We start from the raw sequence: 12,194 nt of genomic DNA, 5'->3' as shown, positions 1-12,194 counted from the left end.
CCAAAGTTTAAGCAGAACTAACTCACCCTGAATCTTTCTTGGTTTATAATAACACACACTTTGCCAATGCTCAAAATCACCTGCATCGTTTCTTTTTCTTTTGGTCATGGGGGCTGGGGATCGAACCCGTGACCTTGTATATAAGAAGCTGGTGCTCAATCACTGGGCCGCTCTGTGTCCACTCGCTGTGTGCTCTTCTGTGTCTGCTTGTGTTCTCTTTTAGGCAGCACTGGGAACCGATCCTGGAACCTTTCCCACAGAACACAAAGAGAAGTTTCAGAGAGGCTAATGCCTGAGGTAACAGAGAAAGCTCCCTGAGTTGGTTTTTATTTGTTTGTTTGTTTTGCTTGTTGTTTGTTTTGTTTTTTTTCCCAGGAGGCACCAGGAACTGAACTTGGGACCTCCCATGTGAGAGGCAGGCACTCAACCGCTTGAGCCACATCCGCTCCCAGCATCATTTCTTTCTTTCTTTTTTTTTTTTTTGAACACTAACTCTACAGAAACATTATGCTAAAAGCTTGGGAGGATGCAAGAAAAGTATAAAGCATGGGTTCCTGCCCTCTAGGACTTTCTAATCTAGTTGTGAAGAAAAAATACACATACATAAGATGGTTAAGTCACAAGCAAGAAAATAAGTGTAAACTTATCCATGACAGGGTTCATACTTCCTTTCACTCTACATACCCAATCCCCAATTCCTAGTCCAGGTATACGACAATGTAGAAGCTCGGTGGATTGAGGAATTAAACTGAATAACATGGCTGATACAAAAAATAAACACTGGGTGACTCAATTCCACACCCTTTTCCCTGCTCCATTTTTCTCCTTAGCACTTGCCACCTTCCAACATGGTATATCATTTATTTATTTTATTGTTCTTCTCTCCCCCACTGCCCCAACTGTGAGCTTTCTGAGGGCAGATATTTTATCTGTTTTGTTCATTGTGTATCCACAGAGCATGGGATAGTGTTAATATTTCAACTTTAGCAAGAGGGTATACACAGGTGAGATTGAGGTTCCTGGAGTTTTATGGAATTTTAGGGCCAAGATTAACAACCCCATAGGATGATATACTTTCCAGAAATGTACTATGGTATTTGTTATAGCTTTGTTTGTAATTGTGGCAAATTGAAAACAAATTACCTTTTTCTTTCCTTTTGTAGGAGGTACCAGAGATTGAACCCAGGACCTTGATATGGGAAGCAGGTGCTCAACCAATGAGCTATGTCTGCTCCTGGAAACAATTTAAAAGAGGGAATGGTTCAATGAATTGTGATACATCTCTATAATGGAATATCATAAGTCCAGTAAAATAGCAACATAGATCTATATTCTTTTGGAAAAATATCAGAAGTGATCAAATAGTATCACACAGTATAGTCCCATTTAAAAAATTGTTGGAAGCTAGAGGTTTATGGAAAAAAAAATTTGGAAGGATTCCCACAGAATGGTATCACCAAGTGGTATGATTAAGGGGAGACTTTCACTTTCTTCTTTAAAAAAGTCTAATTAGTAAAAATAATATTGGGGAAGCGGACTTGGCCCAGTGGTTAGGGCATCCATCTACCACATGGGAGGTCCATGGTTCAAACCCCGGGCCTTCTTGACCCGTGTAGAGCTGGCCCATGCGCAGTGCTGATGCGCGCAAGGAGCGCCGTGCCACGCAGGGGTGTCCCCCGCGAAGGGAAGCCCCACACGCAAGGAGTGCGCCCTGTAAGGAGAGCCGCCCAGCGCAAAAGAAAGTGCAGCCTGCCCAGGAATGGTGCCGCACACACAGAGAGTTGATGCAGCAAGATAATACAACAAAAAGAAACACAGATTCCCATGCCGATAACAACAGAAGCAGACAAAGAAGACACAGCAAATAGACACAGAGAACAGACAACCTGGGGGGAAAGAGGGGAGATATAAATAAATAAATCTTTAAAAATAATAATAATATTATATACGCATTATTTTATAAATAAAAGGCAAAAAGTACTATCATTTCCCCCTCCCCCACCCTGCTGTTTTTGCTGTGTCCATTCACTGTGTGATCTTCTGTATCTATTTCTCTATTTGTCTTTTCTTCTTCTTTTTTTCCTCTAGGATTCACCAGGATTTGATCCTGGGGACCTCTGATGTGGAGAGAGTTTCCCTGTCACTTGTGCCACCTCAGTTCCTGGTTTCTACTGTGCTTCACCTTGACTCTCCCCTTTGTCTCTCTTTTGTTGCTTCATCGTCTTGCTGTGTGACTCATTTGTGTGGGCACTGGCTCGCTGCATGGGCACTTGGCTCACTGCGCGGGCACTGGCTCACTGCATGGGCACTGGCTCACTGCATGGGCACTGGCTCACTGTGCGGACACTGGCTCGTGGTGCAGGCACGCTTTCTCTTTTTCTTTTTCACCAGGAAGCCCCAGGCATCGAACCCGGGTCCTCCCATTTTGTAGGCAGAGGCCCTATCCCTTGAGCCACATCTGCTTCCCTCATTTCTAAAAGAAGCTGTCTGGGGATTCCATCCTGCACCAGTCCCAGGAGGTGGAAATGAGCTGCATGGGTCCCGGACGTGCTCCTGCACTCTCCACCTTCCCACATCCTGCCTCTCCGTGTCCTCTATGATAAAAGGTACATTGACTCTAACCAAGGCAGCCAGTCTGGCATTAACTCACAGGGATACTGATTTCAGATGGCGATCAGGTTTAACAGCCAGGGGTCATTACGGAGCGTTTCCTCTCCATCTTTCCTCTTGATGAGGACTACCCTGCTTGCCAGCTCACCTTCCACCAGTGAAATCCCCGAGAGCTGTGGTCTGATAGCAAGATTCTGTGCCCTAATTCAGGAGCTCTGTCCTCACATCCCACCCTTCACCCCAAAGGGTCAGATAGACAGGGTAGTCACAGGGTTGGCAAGAGGAGAGCTAGATCTAAGCTTTGCCTGGGATGAATATCCCTGGAAATCACTGTGCTTGAGGGTTGGGGGAAAACTAAAGCATGACGCCCTGGTGGTTGCCCTGTTGGTGTAACGTAAGTGCACCCACTGTGGACTCCAGGTTAATTACCATCCCCTGGACTAGGGGGGAAAAGGGATATTTTCTTTTTTTTCTTTTTTTAAAGATTTATTTATTTATTTCTCTCCCCTTCCCCCTCCCACCCCAGTTGTCTGTTCTCTGTGTCTATTTGCTGTGTCTTCTTTGTCCGCTTCTGTTGTTGTCAGCAGCACAGGAATCTGTGTTTCTTTTTGTTGCGTCATCTTGTTGTGTCAGCTCTCTGTGTGTGCGGTTCCACTCCTGGGCAGGCTGCGCTTTCTTTCACGCTGGGCGGCTCTCCTTACAGGGTGCACTCCTTGCGCATGGGGCTCCCCTACACGGGGGACATCCCTGCGTGGCACAGCACTCCTTGTGCGCATCAGCACTGCACGTGGGCCAGCTCCACACGGGTCAAGGAGGCCCGGGGTTTGAACCACGGACCTCCCATGTGGTAGACGGACGCCCTATCCACTGGGCCAAGTCCGCTTCCCGGATATTTTCTTTTTAGATACAGTATTCACTGGTCCAGAGCTCTGGGGTGGTGAGTGGTGTGGAGTCGTGGGAAGAAAGTAGAACATGGACTTTGAGGATCAGGTTATAGACTTTGAACAAGGCCTTAAGCTTCCGTTTTTTCATCCATAAAATTGTGTTATGAATATATACTTGATATCATTTTAAAGGATGCATGAGATTACAGGTGCCTAGCCAGCACAGGGCCGTAGCAGGGGTTCACTCAGTGTTAAGCCTTCTCTCCATGTCTGCTGGACCTCTCCATCTGCCTGGGGATTCCTCCGTGGGTCTCCAGACCGGGGCGATCTCATCCTGGTTTCTCACAGCCGGGAATATGAGTGCTTGATTTATTTATAGGAGACCCCTAGCGTGGAGATCCTGCTCAGCGCCAAGCACGTTCTGGTTTCATCGTGGTCTCACAGCTCAGTGTCATTGTACGACTCTCCTGGTTTACAGATAGGGCTCACAGAGCTATGTGCCTTGCCCAGGATCATGGAAGTGACCGAGTGGGCGTTTGAATGCAAGTCTGTCTGCTGCCAAAGCCCGTGTCTGTAAAATTAGATTACTTTACGTAGAAGAACTAGTATGAGACCCTCTTAATTTCTAGGCAGGTCAAAGTCCCATTTTAGGTCAGTCAGGACATTCCCTGGAGTCTGTTCGGCCGAGGTCTGAGACTGAACACGTAATAATAGCTCACAATTTTGGGCAACTTACTGTACACTGGACTGAGGGCATCATGTGGATTCTCCTTAGTCCTCCCAACAAATCCACAAAGTAGGCATCGATACTGTCGCCATTTTACAGACGGGGCTCAGCGGCTTGCCAAGGGGCAGGGCTGGGTTTGAGGGACTCACCACTGAACTACTCACCTCCCAGGGAAAGATGCATCCTGAGCAGGCTGGTGGCAAAGCCCCTGCCCCGGTCGGTGGGGGAGAGGCGTCCCACACGCCCGAATCCCCTGGAGAGGCGAGGAGATTGGCCAGTGGGTGGGCAGTGGGTCCTCCCTCCAAACGCCTCTGAGAACTAAGCAGCACTTCTTCACCACGTCCAGGGATGACGAAAGGGTGACTGCTTGCCCCGTCCCCCGGTGGCCTGTTCTCAGGGCTCACCCCCAGGGCCGGGAGGCGGCTGCGAGAGCCCCCGAGCCCTCAGGAGGAGCAACCTGGCCTCCAGGCGTTGCCTACTTGGGGAGCAAGGGGCTGGGCCAGTGGGGCCAAGGCGGGCAGCAGGCTCAGAGCTCCCGGAAGGGAGCTGGGCAGGAAGGGGGTCTCAGAGGCTGCAGCACAGGTGGCGGTGAGGAAGCGGGGTGTCGCACAGGCGGGGCTCCCGGTGTGAGCAGTGGTGGGGGAGGCAGGCAGCTGGCTCAGGAACTCGAGTCCAGGCAAGGTTCAGAATCAAGAGAAACTGAGTCAGCCGGGCAGCCTTCCACCAATGCCGCCCCGGGACTGCTCAGAGGAAAGCTGATGTATATATTCCTTCGTAATTTAAACCCCGATTTCCAGAGAGTATTTGACCAAGAGGGAGATCTAGTCACGGGCTCTGAAGGAACAGCTCTTAAACTTTTTGTGCCCGTAACTCACCAAGCAACACTGTTGTACGTGTGGAGCAGTGATGCAAATTTTCTCTCACGAAATGAAAAATCGTTGTCATTCTAAGAAAAGACACAAATAAAAATAATGCATACAGGAGAATTAAAAAATACAAATTAAATTTCACGGGATTTAAAAAAATGATATAAGATGATACTTCTGAATTTTCCATTACTGAACAGTATAAAATGATTATTTGTTATAAAATAGGGAATTATTTTTGCAGAGGCTCACTGCACACAGTAAGGTTATTCAGGGAGAATCATCAGCATCCAGATACATTGTTTAAGAAATGCAGCTTCTAAGTGAGTTAGCGCCAAGCCCAAGCTCAGTGCTCTGCAAATTAGACATACAGTTCTGCCGTAAGGAGCAGGACTTGTTCAAGCAAGTCTAGTTCCCTCACAGTGGAACTATAGGATTTATTCTTCGATATTAGTATATTTATCTATAAACTATATATGTGCGTCTTTATCATTACATTTAGAGTGAGGTTTTTCAGAAAAGGTAAAGGTAGTATCCTGTTGAAATTTTCTAATTTTTTGTTCTGGATAATTTCTTTTTCTATTTTCTCTCTTTTTAAAATTTTTTGGCGAATTTCTTGTCTGATCTGATTAGCTGGCCATTGTTTCTAACCTCATCCTGTGGCTGACAATGAGGTGCCATAGGATTAGGGACAGTGACATTTTCTTGTTGCTTACTTGGATTTTCATTACTGGTGGTGCCTTCAACAAACTGTTTCCCGGCAGGAATCTTCTTAAGCCACTCCTCCATTTTGTGAGAGTTCATTAGTCAGGACTAAACAACACAATCTGCACATCCTCTCAAGGAGCACGAATAAGCTGCAATATCCTGAAAGCAGATGAGTGAAGGAAGGCATAGGTGTGTGTGTGTGTGTGTGTGTGTGTGTAACTCACAACGTTCCCTCGGGATACCCCTTGAGTATGTGCCATGGCTCCAACAGACATACAGTCCAAGAAAGCATGTGTGGACCCATCTGCGTATTCAACTTAAGTACAGGAAAGCACATGTGGCTCAAGTGATTGGGCTCCCGTCTACCATATGGGGGGGAGGGGAAGGGGGAGGGAGAGGGGGAGGGGAGAGGGGAGGGGAGGGGGAGGGGAGGGGAGGGGGAGGGGGAAAACAACAGATAAATTTTTTTTTAAAAGATTTATTTTATTTATTTCTCTCCCCTTCTCCCCTCCCGCCCCAGTTGTCTGTTCTCTTTGTCTATTTGCTGCGTGTTCTTCTTTGTCCACTTCTGTTGTTGTCAGCGGCTCAGGAATCTGTGTTTCTTTTTGTTGCATCATCTTGCTGTGTCATCTCTCCATGCGTGCAGCGCCACTCCTGGGCAGGCTGCACTTTCTTTCGCGCTGGGTGGCTCTCCTTACAGGGTGCACTCCTTGTGCGTGGGGCTCCCCAGCGCGGGGACACCCCTGCGTGGCGTGTCACTCCTTGCACGCATCAGCACTGCGCATGGGCCAGCTGCACACAGGTCAAGGAGGCCCGGGGCTTGAACCGCGGACCTCCCATGTGGTAGGCAGATGCCCTAACAACTGGGCCAAGCCCACTGCCAAAATAAATGTTTTTAAATTTTTTTAAGTAAAGCTTAATTCCTTTCTTATTCTGGATAAAGTATTTGCTGACATTCCAATATTTATTCCTATATGCTGTATAACATCCCCTTGCGCGCACTGGCTGACCCCTCTGGGATATCAGAGGGTAGAAGGCATCCTCATAGGCTAAGAAACAGTTGGGTTCCACATGTCTTTGTAGATGTGGCCCTCATGTATGTATGTTTGTTTGTTTGTTTGTTTTGAAGTACTAGGGCCAGGGAGTGAAACTGGGACTGTGTATGTGGGAAGTCAGAGCTCAACCACTGAGCCACATCAGCTCTCCTTGAGTTGTCCTTTTCATTTGTTTGCTTGTTGTTTGCTTTTGTTTTTGTTTTTGTTTTTAGGAAGCACGGGAGAATGAACCCAGGACCTCCCATGTGGGAAGCAGGCACTCAACCATTGGAGCCACATCTGCTCCCCTTGTGGGGTTTTGATTCTTCTGGGACTCAAGCAGTTTACAAAAAGACTTCAAACTTTGCCTCATGGTGGCACAGCCTCCTTTGGAGAGATTCTAGAAGGGCAGAGAGGTGATTCATAAGATTTTTCATCACTCTTCTCTTTCACCAGCCCGAGGACAGCCTCTAAGCTGATTTCTGGTCATTGTAAATAGAAACAGTGATTGTAGACTAAGTGATTTCCCTGGAAAAGTATGAATACACTCTTAGGGATAGTAATAATAACCTGTGAGAATCAAGAGACCTGGAAGTAAGCACTTAGGACAGGGCGATTACTCAATTAATCTATGTATTATTTTACGAGATAATAGAATTGCTCAGTCAGTGAACGATTTGGTAATTGTATTGTACACAGTCCTTTGTAAATGGCAAAAACTGTTAATTTATGGTTTTGAACTCCCCAGACCCCACTGCAGAAACTAATCTCAGGAGAAATACGGAGACTTACGAGCCTGAACAGCCCCATTGCCGTGCTGCGGTGTGGAAAGCGCGCTCTGTTGGGGCTGGCGTCTGCACTTAGGAAGTGGTTTTTAATTAGAATGCATGTTACCCAGAAAGTATATAATTCTATTTCCCCCAGGCTTGCACCCCAGTTCTGGGGTCAACCTGACAACATCATCTCCAGTTCATCTAGTTTGCTACAGCCACTGTTATTCAACTCAATAGTCCAACCAGTAGCCTAAGAGCCAGCAGCTCCTACCCTGAGAACCCAGAGGCTCTTCACACCCCACTGACAGCCTCTTGAGCCTCCGCTGAGTGTTGGCTCCTCTCTCAGCCATTCATTCATTCATTCACTCAATAAACAAGGATTTTCTCTTATGCCTCCTATGAACCGAACATTATTCTAGCTGCTGGCGATAGAGCAGGGAACAAGGCGAGGCAAATTCCTGACTTCATGGAGTTTACACCCTAAGGAAAATAAATAAGGAAAAGAGTGTCGGTGGCAACCAGTGCTGGAGAGAAAAGTAAAGCAGACGAGGGGGATGGGAGGAGGAAGGGCAGTTGCATGTGTTAAAAGGGTGGTCAGTTGAGGTTTCACTTTGGTGCCCTGTGCACAAAGACCTGAAGGAGGAGGGGAATGGAGCTGGGCAGATGTAGGAGTAAGAGCTTCCCAGTGCGGAGGCCTGTGACAGGAGGGAGGCTGTGACCAGTTGGTGAGAGCAGGAGAGGATGTGGTGGGAGACGTGATAATCGCCTACTTGAGAAAGGGAGTTTGGAAGCAGGGAAACCCAGTCAGGGGGCAGCATAGTAATCCAGGTGAGAGAGGATGTGGCTTGGGCCAGGTAGTAGTGGGAAAGTTGGCAAAAGGTGGTCAGATTCTGGGGATACTTTTCAGAGAGAAAATTCAGGATTTGCTGATCAATTAAATGTCAGGAGAGAAGGAAGTGCCCGAAAATGTAGTTCTCAGATGAGATGCTTCTCCTTTAGCCTCTTGATGAGAGTTATGAAATTTCTGTTCCTTTCAGCTTTTGCCCTAAACCAAAGCCAACTTTCTAAAGATAGCCTTTCTTTTTTAACCATTGCTCAAAATGCATGCATTTCTTGAAAAGTAAGTGTATTTGAAGTTCCCAAATACTTTTACAGTACATAAAACATCTGATGGGTGCTGATTCTCTGCAGTGAATATCAATCTCTAAATCTCCCTGCTTCCCACAGAAATTCTATCAGCAAAATTAGAATAGCAATTTCCTTCCTTCTCGGTTGTCTGATTAAGGTTTCATTTAAGCCTTGGGCTTCTTTTTTGAAAGCCCTATAAACATTTTACGCACTTACTCATATATTACCAAAGCCATTCTGAATTCAGCCTACAGTAAAATTAATTACCATGTCATGAGGCTGTCACATTTCAAGAGAAATCATAAATATTTACTCAGACCTGATTCAATGTCACTTTGAAATGAAACAATATTAGTAGCAAATTTCTTCGTATGACAGTACATTCTTTGGTTGGAAGATTTCCATGTCAATACATGCATAAAGTTTCTAGAAGACCGTTTTCAACACGCAGAGAAGACAATAAATCAACATTCATATCTCTTCAAAAATCCATAACCCGATAAAATCCACAGACTTTTCCAGTTGCCCCTGGGACCGTGTGCTGAGGCTGGCAGCTGCGGAAACAGAAGCCAAGACTGAGAGAGAACGGGCTCAGGCTAAGACCGATAGGCGAGCTGCGAAGAAGGCAGGAAGTGAAGTCCGTTGCAGAAGAAAGCAACGCCGTCACGACAGGCCAGAGCTAAGAAAAGCAGGATTTTGGTGCAGTCTGCTCCCTGAACTCATATCCAAAACTCAACAGTGTGGCCGACCTGAGGCAGGCAGTGAGGTGGCCTGAGAGAGCACACCGGTCGGCGCGGGCTCAAATCTCAGCTCGGCCCCTTGGGCCCTGTGGGACCTTGGGCAAAGTGGTCTCCTGTGACTCAGTGTCCTCATCTGGGGTGGTGGTGAGGACTCAGTGCCAGGGGCTTAACACAGGACCTGATACACAACAGGTTCTCAATAATGTAACACAGAATAATACAGATATAGGGTGTGTAATAGACATATAACTAATAATGACAATATAATATGGCCTTTACATTTAGGTCTGAATGGCTGACTTTGAGTCCCTAGCTCTGCCCCTAATCACCTTACCTCTCTCCCTCACCTCATTTCCTGGGCATTGGCAGTCTCGCCCAGAGCTTGCGAGGGTGAAATCAGATCACGAGAACGCGCTAGCCAAGGATAAGGAGGTCTGCACACAGGAGGGGTGGCTTCACAGGATGTCCCTCCCCTGTTCCTTTGTGTCTACCTCTCTATCCCGGTGGCTCTGAGTGTTTCTCGGGGCTTTGGCTGTCACGGTCCCGGGTCTTGGACCTGGCCCCAGCCCCGCCACCCCCAGCAGCGGCTGGTCAGCAGTAGAGCTCCCTGCCTGGAGCCCGTGTCCTTGACCGGAGCCATTCCTTCGTCACTGTCTCCTGAGGAAGGACGCGGGCCTTGACGAGGCTGGAGCTGAAGTGTGTAGGTTGAACTTGCTCACACTGATAATTTAGGTCTTTGTGCTCTGGGCTCAGATGACTAAAGTAACAGCTAAAAGAGGAGATGAAGAGGCTGCCGGGCCGGGCGGCATGACGAGGCTACACTACATGTGGGGGAGGCAGCTGGGCAGGCCAGAAGCGTGCCTCTTGCTGCGCTATTGTCTGGCTCCGCCGTCTTTGGCAGAAGGAGGGCTCCATTGCCATTTCTTCCTCCCCAAGGACACGAAGACTGAGTAGCTAAATTAAAAAGGAAAACGAGTCTAGGGCCGATCACACCTGAAAGGCAGATCAGTGGAGAGCTGTGGAACCCTACCTCTTTCCCTTCCGTTTATTTCCTAAATCGAGGGCTGGGATTTTTAGGAATTTTTGTGGCTTTTTTCCCCTCACTTTAACCACTTCATTGAGAGATAATTTATATAGCTTAATAATTCCCCATTGTAAGTATGCAGCTGAATGATTTTTAGTTAATTTATATAGTATGTAACCATCATCACAATCCAGTTTTAGAACACTTTCTTCACTCCAAATAGAAAGTTTTTGCTCATACGAAATCAATCCACACTCCCACATCCAGCCCCAGGAGTGATCTATTTTCTATCTCTATAGGTTTACCTTTTCTAGAAATATCATAGAATTAGAATCATGCACTGTGTGGCTTCTTTTTGAGATTCTTACACATTGTTGCATATATCATTGGTTAGTTCCTTTTTAATGGCTGAGTAGAGTTCTGTTATATAGATATACCACATTTTATTTATCCATTCACCAGCTAATAAATATCTGGATTGTTTCTTAAAATTCCAAGTAAAGGAGGTTGATCTCATTTCTGTGAAGACATTCTTTGTTAATCGTTACCAGAAATCGTCCTTTGGAATAAGCTTGGGTGAAACAGATCCCTCAGGGCCTCTGTGAAAACAGACCCTCTTTCAACGTAACAGCAAAGATTCCGTCATAATTCCGTGCTCAGGCATGCCTCAGCAGAGGCGAGCCCAAACACTAAAGTAGGGAGATCACTCACTGTCCAGTACTTGTTTTCCTGGAATACAGGAATTTTCCAACTGCAGTAGATACGTAGGGCTAACGACCTCCCCTGGATGATTGCAGGTCTCGGTTTGCACCCTCATCCTCAGCCAGTAGTTTTACAGCAGTGCAGCCCTGCTCATCACAGGAGGGACCAGAACAAAGACAGCCGGGGGGACTGGCCTGTCGCCTCACACTCACCAGCTGGGGAGTGAGCCATATTCCAAAGGAGGAGGAGGAGCCAATGGTCACAGCCAGGAGCATGGGCCGCACTCCTGTTTACCACCCTGTAATTCCTACCTCTGGAAGTACACTCCCATTAGAGAGCCTAATTGCGTCTTGCCATTCTGTTTTGTGCTTGACCCATGTGCAAGCCCCTCCTCCTGGTGGGCAGGGAGAGGGGGTTGCCAAGGAAAGCCTTGAGATGCCTAAGGAGGTTAAAGTGTGGGGCCAAAGGCAGATCAATAGAGACCCATCCCCAATCCTGGTGACAGGACACAGACTGTGCCGCTAGCGGACCCTTCATTCAGCAGGTACTTCGATTGGCACTTGTCAGCAGCCCTGCTAGGCTGTGGGACAGAGGGAAGACCTGGTTGCTGGCCTCAGTGAGATCACTCTGTTACTGGATTTTGTTGATGTCCTTGGCTATGCTGCAGAAACGAATTTTTCAAGAGCACCTCGGGTGAGTTAGGCCAGTAATTTATTCAGGTAGGGAGGGACGAGAAATGGGAGATCAGGTGTCCTAGGTAGAGAGGAAGGGGTTGAGAAGTGACAAAAGCGGGCTGATTTACAGGCTACAATTTCCCATTATAGATGATAAATGCCCAGGTTTATTTGCGTGGCCACATGGCAGAGGAAAAATGGCGACAGCGGCGCTCAGAGAACGGGTCCAGAGATGAGATAGCTGAGAGCGAACGCGCTCAGCCTCGCGGTCTGCTCTATGAACTATTAATTATCCCACCCCTTGGCTAAAGGCAGGGGAGGGCT

General features: G+C 47.3%; 1 long non-coding RNA gene across 2 annotated transcripts in view; it reads left to right on the top strand.

Moving 5' to 3' along the window:
• Nucleotides 1-10,043, top strand: part of LOC105746567 (uncharacterized) — a 34,844-nt gene extending 24,801 nt beyond the window's left edge. The window contains exons 4-5 of one of the 2 annotated variants that reach the window (XR_009187089.2): nt 224-297; nt 7,063-10,043. This is a non-coding gene — a long non-coding RNA (uncharacterized lncRNA). Of the gene's footprint in view, nt 1-223; nt 298-1,163; nt 1,610-7,062 lie in introns of those variants that run through there. The other variant, XR_009187088.1, reaches the window with a different exon arrangement.
• The last annotated feature ends 2,151 nt before the right edge of the window (nt 10,044-12,194 follow it).

The sequence above is a fragment of the Dasypus novemcinctus genome, chromosome 9, assembly GCF_030445035.2.
Source record: "Dasypus novemcinctus isolate mDasNov1 chromosome 9, mDasNov1.1.hap2, whole genome shotgun sequence".
Classification (NCBI taxonomy): Eukaryota; Metazoa; Chordata; class Mammalia; order Cingulata; family Dasypodidae; genus Dasypus; species Dasypus novemcinctus.
This window is presented reverse-complemented; position numbering and strand designations above follow the sequence as displayed.